The sequence below is a fragment of the Harpia harpyja genome, chromosome Z (genome assembly GCF_026419915.1).
Source record: "Harpia harpyja isolate bHarHar1 chromosome Z, bHarHar1 primary haplotype, whole genome shotgun sequence".
NCBI classification, from domain to species: domain Eukaryota; kingdom Metazoa; phylum Chordata; class Aves; order Accipitriformes; family Accipitridae; genus Harpia; species Harpia harpyja.
In genome coordinates, this window is record NC_068969.1 from 6,086,432 (window position 1) to 6,098,426 (window position 11,995).

At 44.5% G+C, this 11,995-nt stretch overlaps 1 long non-coding RNA gene across 1 annotated transcript; it reads right to left on the reverse strand.

Moving 5' to 3' along the window:
* Window positions 1-810: 810 nt before the first annotated feature.
* On the reverse strand, window positions 811-10,780 carry LOC128136776 (uncharacterized). Its single transcript, XR_008233474.1, has 3 exons — window positions 10,597-10,780; window positions 2,666-2,877; window positions 811-2,073 (listed from the first exon to the last, which is right to left on the reverse strand). It is a non-coding gene; the product is annotated as an uncharacterized LOC128136776 (long non-coding RNA).
* Between the last annotated feature and the right edge of the window lie 1,215 nt (window positions 10,781-11,995).

The following is an 11,995-nucleotide window of genomic DNA, read 5'->3' on the forward strand; positions in this document are numbered from 1 at the left end:
CATTTCGTCTCTCTAAAAAACAAAGACAACCTTCAAAAAAAAAAAAAAAGAAATTTTTTTCTTTCTTTCTTTCTACTTTGCAGCTCAGAGATATTTCTTTTTTCTCCAAATGCACTTTGGGCTTTTCACAGCAACCTGGTCAAGGCACCCTACCACTACTGAAAGGGAGAACACTGTCCTTTATTCATGTCCTTCTAGGTCCCCCTGCTTCTCTTTGAGATTTGTCAACCCATGAATGACACCATCAGAACTCACTGGGTGAGATGTTTTGGTCACTAAGACAGAGCCCTTTCTGCCTCCAATGCTTTTCCATAGAGCTTGAGGATCCCAATTTGCACAGCGGTTTGCTTTAAACACTGGTAACACACCAGATTTCCTTACACAGTGTATTTAAATAACATAATATAAATGTGCTTAGAAAAAGCAATGGGCTTTTAGCAAGAGCTGTGTGCTGAACTAGGCTGTGACCTTCTCATTTCAAAGAAGAAACAGCAAGTGGACAGATTTATGGAGTAGATGTCTTGTCTGGGAGATTCAGTTCTGCACTGGGTTTGCTGACAGTATCCCTCCACCACTATTCAAGAAATATTTGTGTGCCAAAGTCACTGTCATGTCAGAGAAATCTTCTAATCTCTCCCACATCCTGCCACTTGTCCCTGGTGAAGATTTCCTTCCAAGCCTCCTGCATAGCCCTCACGGACTGCTCTATCCCTCTGTTTCTGCTGAACCAGACAATGTCTCTTCCCATCCTAACCACTCTGGTGGCACCACAGCTGTAGAACAAACTATGGATTCCTGCAGCAAGTGCACAGCTTAGGCTTGGTCTAGAATTTTTTGTGGTAACAGATATACACTAAATAATGGTTTGTGGTTGTTGTGGGTTTTTTTTAATCACTCCTAATGATAGATAACGTGTCATTAATCGTTCACAGGACTGAATATCCTTACTGATTAAAATAAAAGCTTTCATCTTTTTTTCATGCCTGAAATGTTATATCTTCATCTACTGATTCTTACTAATCCTTTGTTTGCTGCATAAAAGAGCCTCCTGCTGGCAGGATTCAAAGTTTCTCCATTCACCAAATTTCTTTTTGTTTAATTTTAAGTTTCTTCTTTTGAGACAAACTTACATGCCAAGCAATCACTTCAGTCTTTCAAGACTCCTAGGAAGACAACCCCTCTGCCCAACAAAGGATGGAATCTCTGGTCTGACATTCCAAGCCTGGGAAAATACTGTGGGAGACTAGTATGTCTTAAATTAAGTAGAGCAGCTCTCCTGGGCTCTCAGAATTCTTCAGGAGCTGAATCTTAGGGTGACTGGAAAGGCAGTCGGAGCTTCCCTAACATGTTAGATTTTCAGGCCACCTAGGCTGAAAGAATGTCATTGTAGATAGAGAGCCCGAGAAGAACAAATGCAACTGAAAATCCCTCAGGATCTGTGACTGCAGAAGAGGAAAAGGACAAAACACTGTACTCACCCACTTGCGGGGCCTCCCTCTTGGCCTTTTCCCAGCAGAAGGTTCTACCTTTTTTGAAAATGAAGGGGAAAAAAAAATATTTTCAACTCTCATACTTGCTAGGCACTGTGACTAATACATTAAACCTGGCCAAGGTGACTTCTATATAAAGTTCTTGTGAGACAAGTAGCAGAAGAGACAAAAGCTGGGGATAGAAGACAGTTGAGGAGGAAACACCTGCCCAACTATGCTGTTTGTGATTATTTGGCAATAGTGGAGGAGAAACGCTAGAAGGAAGCTGCTGAACAGGCAGTGGCAACACAGGAAGGCTGGAAGTGAGTTAGGACTAAACCCACAATAATTGGTTTGTCCAATAGTGGCAATTAAAGCTGCACTGAATTAGGGGCAACTTTCATTATCTATCTTTAAGCTAAGAGAAACCTCCTTGCTTGTCTCTCCAGCAATGCTTCAAGAAGGGACAGCCAGCTTCTCTCTCCCCCATAAAAGAATGTATGCCATTTACTCTTACCATTTGTCCAGATACAATAGTCACTTTCTTGCTTCCTTTTGGCCTTCCTCGTGGTTTCTTCACTGGCAATGGTCCCACAGCCTCCTCCTGGGATAAAAGGAGAAAATCATTTAAGCAGGATGATCCCTTCAACAACTTACAGCTTCTCATTCTAATGTGTCTTAGACTGTCTTACCAATCATAGCACCCAGACCACTAAATACCTGGTTGTCTCTGCTTTTCCAGCTGTGAAGTGCATTAGAAGATGGTCAGCAATACCCCTACCCCTTCATCTTTTGGACTGGGGAAATGAAGAATTTCCCAGGGCACTGACCGTAGTGCCTGGAATGGGGAGAGAAAAGGCCTTGGCCTTCTCCACTCTAATTACTGGTGCAGAAACAGAGGATGATGACACCTGAAAGTCTCCAGACTGGAACAGAGACCTGGCTAGCTCCTCTCATGCCATTTCCTGGCCTGAACAGTCATGGCCTGCCACACTAGAGGCACCTCTGAAGCCAGTGGCTGAGATACCCCAGGGTGCACATACTGCTGCTTTCCTGCAGAGCAATAATATTTACCACAGAACACCTCAGCTTCCCTTGCTCTTTGTTAGCGAGCCACTTCCCAGGGCTGCCTGCAAATCCTATCAGGCTAATGCCATAGCATCCTCAGGCAGCCTCTTAGGATAATGTGCCCTCACCTGTGGCTGCTTCTTTGGTCTTCCCCTCTTTCTCTTCAGGCCCTCCATCAGTGCAGATGAGCTGGGGTTCACTGGCCTCTCGTTGCTCATGTTGGCACTTGCCACAGTTTCCAGATGATAATCCAACAGGTTATTTTTCCATGGACTGGGAAAGAATATTTGTCTCCTCTTTCTTTCCCTATCTTGTTACAGATTCTCCTCTACCTGCAAGGCTGAAATGGTGAGAGAGAATCAGGCATGGCAGCTTGCTATTGTTTTTATCAGCTGGAAGAGTCTGGGACACAGCAGACATTTAGAAGCATAACCATGCTTTATAAGTATTATTGAAGCATCCTTTTACATGGCCCATTCCTCAGCTTTCTGAGGCTTTTGGCCAAAGGAGCTGATTGCTCCACGTGCCAGAGTGTTGGTACCTGCATCTACCTTTCCCCCCTTGTTGGCCAGTTTCATCCAAATTGACAAAGACAGTATCTTCAGCTCTCTGAACTCCCCTCTTTGTAGGCTTCCTTTGCCCAAGGAGAAAGGAGGTGGGAGACAAAGTGGTGTTGGTGAGTTATAAACACCCAATTCAAGGGTAAAGCTTCACTTAGAGCTCCTGTATTGTCAGATACCAAAGCTAATCCTGAGACCCAAATCCACAGCAAACAGAGCCTTATATCAGGATGCTTGAGAGCGCAAGTATCAGGGTACAAACTCTTTAAGAGGTGAATTTGTCTCTGGAGCTGCCCCTCAAGAGTTTGTTCCTAATCACTGACTGAACACATGCTCTCTGGAGAGATGGCCTGAACCCATTTCAGAGTGCTCAGCCTCTGGTCCTACATGAGGCTCACTGTTTCCTACAGGACAAAAGAAGCCACCCAGACCTGGGTTTTGCTTGGATCCTGAGCACTGGTTTGTCTACTGCAAGTTTTGTATCAGCAGGCTTGCCAGTCAGCCTCCTGCCTGTCCCCAAGCTCTACTTAGTGTCTGCTGTGGTTGGAATGAGCCCTGATCTGACTTGTTTGCTCTACGAAATAACCAAGATCATGAGCTGTTCAGGGTACATAGGAAACTAATGACTTTCCTTGCTTTTGCTTGAGGTTTCTCCCCTGGCATTGTCCAACGGAGAAGGTGACAGTCTAACTGTGAGCCTTTACACTCTCACATCCCAAAGCAGGAAGAAGACGGAAGAGACCTCGACCAGAAGTTCAGCTGGCACCTGAATCCCAGGCACAGTAAGAGATGTGGGGGTCACTGGTCTTGCTTAGGTGTGAGGTAAACGCTAGCCAAGGACCTGAGTTCAACTCCCAGTTTGCTGCTCTGCTTGAAAAAGGCACTTGGAGCCTCCCCAGACCTTGGCCCTCCTATCCTTCTTGCACAGGAGGCAAGGCTCAAGAAGATGAGAAGGGCTGAGAGGACTGAGCCTGGGTAGACAGAGGTGAGCAGTGCTGGCTCAATCCTCTTTCGTCAGTAATTCTTACCACAAAATAAATAGCTGAGAATAGTGCAGTTGGGAAAGCAACATCATTGGTTGCTTAGGAAAGCAGGAATATATAGATGAACAATGCCTTTCCACCTTCTGTGCAAAGCCATTGCCTTCTCATCTAGACACTGCAGGTGTAATCTGCCTTGTCCATAGAAGCTCTTCCACCTCCACTTGAGAAATGTTTTTTTGCAGCTCTTTGCTCTACCTGTTTTGTTTCTCCTTTCTCACTTGTTAAATGAAAGGTAACAACAGTGTGCCTAAACAGCTCTTTGTCCCATCGGCCTTGAGTGCTGCTCGGTCTCTAATTCCCTCCTGCAGGCTCTACCTGAGACAATAAAGGCAGTATTGCAAGTAAAAGCACAGCTGCACCACATAGAGTGTGACTGTTTTCTTCAAAATAATGCTGGAGGGCAGAAGCTGGGTTCAGTTCCAGTTTGTGCTTGAGCAACCCTACCTAGTGAACTCCCTGGGTGTCCCTTTGTGCACACTGTTGGTACCCAGCTCACAGGTGCTGCTGCACACTTCGCTTTTCTATCAAAACCTCTGATCAGAGGACGATGGAAAGACCATAGCTCAGGTCTCCGAGTTGAGGCTGCAGCTGGAGGAGAGACAGTTAGGAGAAAAAAAAAAAAAAAAAAAAAGATTCTTTGTACTTGCAAGCCACACACAGTTGCCACCAAGTCCCTGAGAGACAAGCACAAAACACTTTTGCAGTCTGTTTCAGAGAAGAGCTGTGCTTTTACAAACTGTTACCAGAGCTTTGTAGCTTGATCAGACATTCAAGTTCCAAAGATGAGAGGGCCTTAACTGAAGATGACAACAAATATTCTGCCCTCTGGTCCAGCTACTGTTTCCTGCCTCTGCATTTACTGGTCAGAACTGGGGCTCAAATGGCCTTGTGCTGGTCCTGGCATTTGGGGCTGGCTGAAGCAGGAGGGAGTCACTGAGGTACACAGACCCTGGACCGCCCTAGGAGCAGAGAAGACTTAGTGCCTCTTCCCAAAGGCAGGTCTAAGCCAGCGCTGGCTCGTGCTGCACACATCTGCTGCTGGACCAGGCCAGAGTGCTGCAAAGGTGGCTTGAAGCCTCCTGAGCCTGAGCCTCCCCTCAGCCACCTGTGGAAAGGGAACAGATATCACTATAGGAATGGACAAGTGTGAAGGTGCTGCCCAAGCCAGGTATCTGCAGAAAGATTAAGGCTGCTTTGACAACACAGCTTCTACCTATAGATCACAGTAATTTGAAAGCACTGCTTCAGTACCTCTTGGAATTCAGGTCCTAATGCTAACATGTGGAAAACAGTTACAGAGGAAATACAATAATGTCCTTGAAAATTATCGTATGTACATGTTTTTCCCTGTTTTTTCCATGGTAATGTTGAAGCATAAGGAACGGGATGAATGATGGGGTATGGCAGGTATTGTCAAAGATAACAGATGTAGTTATATCTGGGGGAGGCTGTGCTGATAGGAGGGCTGAGTTAAGTATTTGCATTTTATTTTTCAATCTCAGATTGCACTATCTGCTCGGTCACCTCAGGCTGGACATGCGGAATCTGAAAACGTCACTGGCAGATACAGCAAGAAAACTTCCAGCCTTCACTCCATATTCTAAAAAAAAAAAAAATGTACGCAGTCATGACAGACACTGAAGCCATTGCTCTTATTGACACAACCTCTCTCATGAGTTCACTGTAACTGAAACCTGCATTACATCCAAACTTTGCATGTCACTATTCAAGTGGGAGCAACCACAGTGTACAGAATTCATTTTCCCCCTGATGCAAAGAAAGACAGTTCTTGCACAATGATTGTTTTCTAAATCTTGCTAGACTCATACACTCTACAATGTCTTTCACGTATCTGGCAAGCCTTCTACAGACAGGACTGCAGACAAACATACAGTGACTGCCAGGAGGCAGCAGTGTCTTTGTACATCTCTCTTCCACCTTCCCATCACCCACCAAAGGCACACGCTTCTTGAAGCCTGGTGTGAAAAGAAAAAAACAGAAGCAAAGCTATACAAGCATCAGTCCTTAGGGCTTTTGTAAGCTTTACATGACTCAATGTAAGATGCATACAAAGCAAAAGCACCCACTGCAATTCTACTTCAAATTTCTCAACAATCGCTTTCCATTTATATATATATAAAAACCCAAACCAATATTGACTTCCATTATATACCAAAACCCAAGTATGCTTTCCAGGGTCACTGCACTCCCTGCTGGGAGTGGAGCCAGCAGGGCTGAATTCCAGTCCTATACACTGTCCACAAGGGCACAAGATCAAAAAAATCTATCCAAATGCTTGCAGGCCTTAGATCACCTGTATGTCAGCCATATACACAGCTTTGCAAATGATGCAGATATGTGAATGCATGGTTTTGGCAGTATTCAGACCTCTATGCTGCAGAGACATCACCTAAAACAAAGCACCTCATGTTCCCAAAACATTTCCAGGCACCTGGCACAGGACAGGGGATTCTCGCAGTCTAACACTTTGCACCTGATTTAGGTACAAAGTTGAACAAAGCCAGTTTTTCTACCGTACCAAATTATCAGGAAAGAAAAGCTCTTCCTGGGGGCAATGTAGTTGTAGTCTAACCCAGGGTACTGAATAGTGTTCTTGAGGGACTTCTCCCTTTCCACAGACTACAGAGGAAGCCTTGGGGATGAGCCTGCTGACTTAGGCAGGTAAATTAAATGGCAGAACGCCTTCCTGTTTGTTTCCTCAGGGAGGTGAAATTTTAGGCTATGTCCTTGGGAGAAACACAATACGCACAGGGATGCTTGAGACATCGTACTAAAACCCCCAAACCATGTGCACGAATCATAGCAAATGCTGCCAGAAAATGATTGTCTAGCTGCAGTGCCCACATACAAAATACAAAGCTCACAAAGCCTTTTTCAAAGCATAATAGGAATGTGATTATAAAAGACCCTTCATTATAGCCTCAACTCTGCCACTGTCTCTACAATAATAGGAAAAAATATCCACAAAGCACAACTCCCACTTAATAGTACAGCACCATTGTTCTGCTGTCACATGTGACAAAGTAAATCCAGGGTAACTTCACTGACATGAACGTGGTCACTCTTCAATCCCTCTAGTAAAAGAGGGAGGGAAAAATTTGACCCAAGCCCTGCATCAAGCAGGAAGAAGATAAAAGACTTTGTTAGTCAAGACATCTAAAGAAGGGGACTAAGAAGGCTGAGCAGAGAGAAACCTTTCATTCCAATAACTGTAGCAATAACGATCTGCACTCACATTATGAGAAATTACTTTCACCTTCCGAGAAATCAAATGCTCATGTCTTTTCAGATCTCACAGCAGATCAAGAAATGCCACAGCTTGTCACGGTTCCCCATGGACTTTTCTACCAGAAAAGCAGGATAGCCAAGTGCTGGAATATGTCCCTGGGGAAAAAGCAGCAGTAACACTCTGGCAAATGCACCTTTTCTGCCAGATTTTTCTGTGAAATGAGGAAGTTACAGGCTACTAAATCAAGCTTGTGGCAACAGCAGGTAACTGCCACAGTCTCATAAATCACATCTCAAAAACATAAATAACCTCTCTAGGTGATTTCCCTAACTACTTTGAGTGGCTAAGTCTAAGTCTTCTTTGGTCTCATGCTTAAGTCTCCCAGTTTCTTGCCTGTTGTTTTTTTAATGAGCACTTTATTGTCATTTGTTCTTGTATCACCAGAATCCTTCAGCAGCAACATTCCTCTCTCCTTCATTTTTAAACCCACTCTACCAGATATACACATTAATCTGATCTCCCCCATCTCACTCAGCTGAACAAGCCAGTGTGTTCCAGTTTCCCAAGATGGGATCTTATCTCCTAATCATTTTGGTTGTCATTTACACCCTTTCCAATCTGAGCTCAACACTTCTGAATATGATAAGGATTCTTACTCTCAAAACTGTTTTCAGTGAGGACAGCTTGACTAAACTTAACTTCTCACTTGTCTGAGAAGCGTGGGCTAAGCAACAGTTCAGTGGGAAAAATTCAGTTCCTGTGTAACATTAATAGCACGAGCTTCCAAACTGATTCAACCAGCAAGCTATTCCACCACCTCCAGCATACCCTGACTGATAAAATATCCAGTTCAGAAGACAGCAACTATTTAAGCTTACAGAGGACAAAAAATACAGGAACTGTATGGACTTCCATGCTTCACATCAGTGCTAGGGACCAGCTCAAGGCCTGAACCGGAACTTCTGTGGCTCTACCTACAGAGCTACATTTCTGATTTTGTTATAGATTTCTCTGTGTAACCTTAATGAAAGTGCCTTTATGTGTTTCAGTTCCCCATCTACAAAATGGTGCATAGTTCCCTGACTGCCGAGCTATGCTGGTGATGGGGCTGAGGAGAAAGAACCCAAGTGAGGCAGGAAGAGACAACTCTGTCTGTGCATGTTCTGAGACAGCCAGCAAGGTAGGCAGATGCTACCAGCTGGGATAGGAGCTTATGGACTAAAGACCTATCTACTAGGAAACAGACAGTAGCAGAAGTTTTTTGGGTTGGTTGTTTGGGGGGTTTTTTTGGTTGTTTTTTTGGGGGGGGGGTGGGGGGGGGTGGGTTTTTGTTTGTTTGTTTGTTTTTTTACATTAGACACATGCACAGCTACATGGGAGAAGGACTGTTGATTACTGAGTTTCAAGCAATGATGTGGACATGAACAGTCTCTGTTTCCTATTTCCCAGATCCTGAGCATTCAGCTTCAGCACAACATCAATACACTGCAAGAGTACTCTCTTGAACGAACCTATGCTTGACGCAGTGCCTGCCAACTTATTTCTCTCTCTGTGCAGACACCTGAGCCAGTTACTACTCTGAGAGGCACCTTGCTCATCCTAATCCATACAACTAATCACAGAAATACCACCATGACTCTGCTGTAGCTAGCCTAAAACATTCCCGTTCCTTCCTCAGAAAAGTGAGGCTTTGCACTTGCCTGTGGAATGAGTCAGGTCATATGTGGAGTCCTAGCTGCACTGAGGTCCTATTCATTCCTGTATGTGCAGGACTTTCCCTGAAGATTGCCACGTACTTCCACAGTGAAGGGCTCAACCTCAATCCTACCTCAGCGCCAACAGCTTCTAAGCCCTGCCAAGGCCCCAAGGCTTCTTATGGTCAGAGCAGGCAAAGCAAGGAGGCACTTAACCACCCCAGGGAAGATGTAGAAAAGCAGTGCTGGATACCAAGACCAGAGAGGAACAGAGATCTGGAATCAGTTCCTGACTGATCTTGGGCAAGTCGTGTAATCTTTCTGCGTGTCACACTTTCTGTCTATAAGATTATGGAATAATGCTGGAAGTAATTAACACTTGCCCTCAACCTGGGACATGGGGACTGAGGACTAAGTCACTCCTATTTGCAGAGTAACACTAAGATCCCCCAGCAGAAGAGAACAGAGCAAGGCATTATTAGCAGACTGCACCGGCAGCCTCCACCCTGTCATCATGTTCAGGAGCACAAAGGAGAGGCTGTCGCAGCTGAAGAAATACAGCCCAGGATTAGCCACATCCTGCTGAGCAGCAAAACACACCCTTACCCTCTTCCCCCCAGGAAGCTGAAGGCTCGTGGAACCAATTTGGGCCAAAGCTGTAAGCTGGAACTCCCTGCCCTGGGAACCTGACACAGAGCAGCATTGGCGTGTGAGTTAGGGTTCCCCAGAGCTGCAGCACATTGCTGAACTGCACAGCACTTCTCACCCACTCCCAGACCAGAGACAGCTCACTGTCTCTACCCAAAGAAACTCACGTACCAAACTCAGGACCCCAAGTCTTGAGGCCACTGCCTGAGGTCTTAGACACCCTTCCAGCACTTCTCCCAAAAGTATCAAGCCAGATCAGTGATGCCTCTGTGTGGATTGTAGACTCCCTAGCATTACACATTAAGAACCTGTTAAAATTCTCCTTTAGGGAATTTGCTCAAAGACCCTAATGTTTGCTAAAGGACTCTTTCTTCTCTTAAAGTCTCTGTCCAGACACTTTCACCAAAAAGTAAGCTCCCCAAGCACTGCAGAGTTAAATCAGTGGAAAAAAACCAACAGTATTTACAGGGAAATAAAAGGATAAGGAGAAATCTGTGGTTACTAAAACAAAATGAAAAATCACAGTTATCTCTTATTTCAGATAGCATCAAGCCTTGCCCCTCTGCTAAATTACTATCTTATTCAGCCCAACTACCGACATCTGCAAAACACTGTCCACTTGTGCAAAACCAGGAAATGGCCCTCTACGTTTCCTGGCAAGGACAGGCGTTTTAGCACCTGGCACGGGGACATACAAGGCAGCAACTTTTGTGCCTTAACCTACTTCCAAACAGCCTCCCTCAATTACTGAGATGCAATTTATTAATCCCTGTGCCTTGATAAACCCCAGCATCTTGCAGATGAGCTCTACATACGCATTTCAAATGCAGGCTTGCTAATGCGGTAAGAAAGGAACAAGATTACCTGTTGAGAAGTTGGGCACCACCACTTGACCTGACCGCAGCAGACCTAGCAATGAAGGCAGGAGAGAAAGACAGAGGTATCCAGCAGCTGACACCCCTTCTGCACCGGAGAGAAGCAGCTAACCGAAGTCTCTGCACATATTCATTTCAGGAGCCTTAACAATGAGCCGAACGCTATTTATTGCGCTCCCAGTTAGTGATATGGAAAGCAGCATGAGCACTGCCAGCGATCTCCTTCTGATGGCAGTCCTGAGTAGTGACAGCAAGTGAAACCAAGTTCACTTTGACCCGCCTGGAATCTCACACTAAACTGGCAACAACCAAAAATAAGAAAAATCCCCAACCAGACCACTTACACCAGGCAGCTTGTACCACTGCCCTGCTTACTAAAAATAAGGCCAGTTTCCATATGTGAAATGAATGATCTGAATAAAGGAGACAGATTATTTCACAGACTTCTCTTTACAAACGCTAGAAAGAATCGTGCTGACCCTGTTTTATGAAAGAAAAAAACACAAAACAAAAAAACTCCCAAATAAGTAGCCCCAGGAAGGCTTGTGATGACAAAGTGGTTATTAATCTGAGTGCAAAATGCGCTCGGGGCATTCACTATAAGCCACAAACAAAAATGGGAAGCCAACTTCAGTTGAGCATAAACGTATTTAGAAAGGAGATGTTGCACGGCTCCAAGTTAGGTATTCTGTGTTAATTATGTGAACAACCACTAGAGCTGGCAAAAGCCCCCAGAAGTATTTTGCAAAGGAGAATGCAGACTTTTCAGATGACTGACTTGGTATATTTAAGACACATATGTTGGGTTTTTTGGCACATCACCATTAGCAAAACCAGAGAATTAAAATATCTCAATCTGTACCTGTATAAAACCCATTACAGTACCTTTGAGACAAGGTCCGAGACTCTTCTTTATGTCAAGTAGTAAATTGCTTACAGTGACAGTACAATTGAATAAACTGAAGACTGATTTTTTTTTTTCTCAGAGCCATCCATATACAAGATTTGCAACCACCTGAGTTCCTCAGTAATTTCTGAAAATGTCAGTAAGCCACCTAAATCACTTACTGCAGTCTGGAAAATATTGGTCTCGACCTTATTAACATAGGAATGATGATCTCCTGGTTAAAGATGTACATGGGAGCTCTGGAAACGTGTCCAGTTCTTGGGGCTGCCATGTGCTTCCTCTGTGACCTCAGGAAAGTCACCTTTTCTTTGTATTCAGCTTCCCACAGGTAAAGTGGGGATAACACACTAAACAGGTAACATCTTGCTTATTTAGACAGTATTGTCGTTGGGAAGAATACATTTCCCACCATGTAATTACATAGGTCTTAGGCAAAGTGGCTCAAGACTTTATTTGGAGCTCCTAACCACTAATACAACAA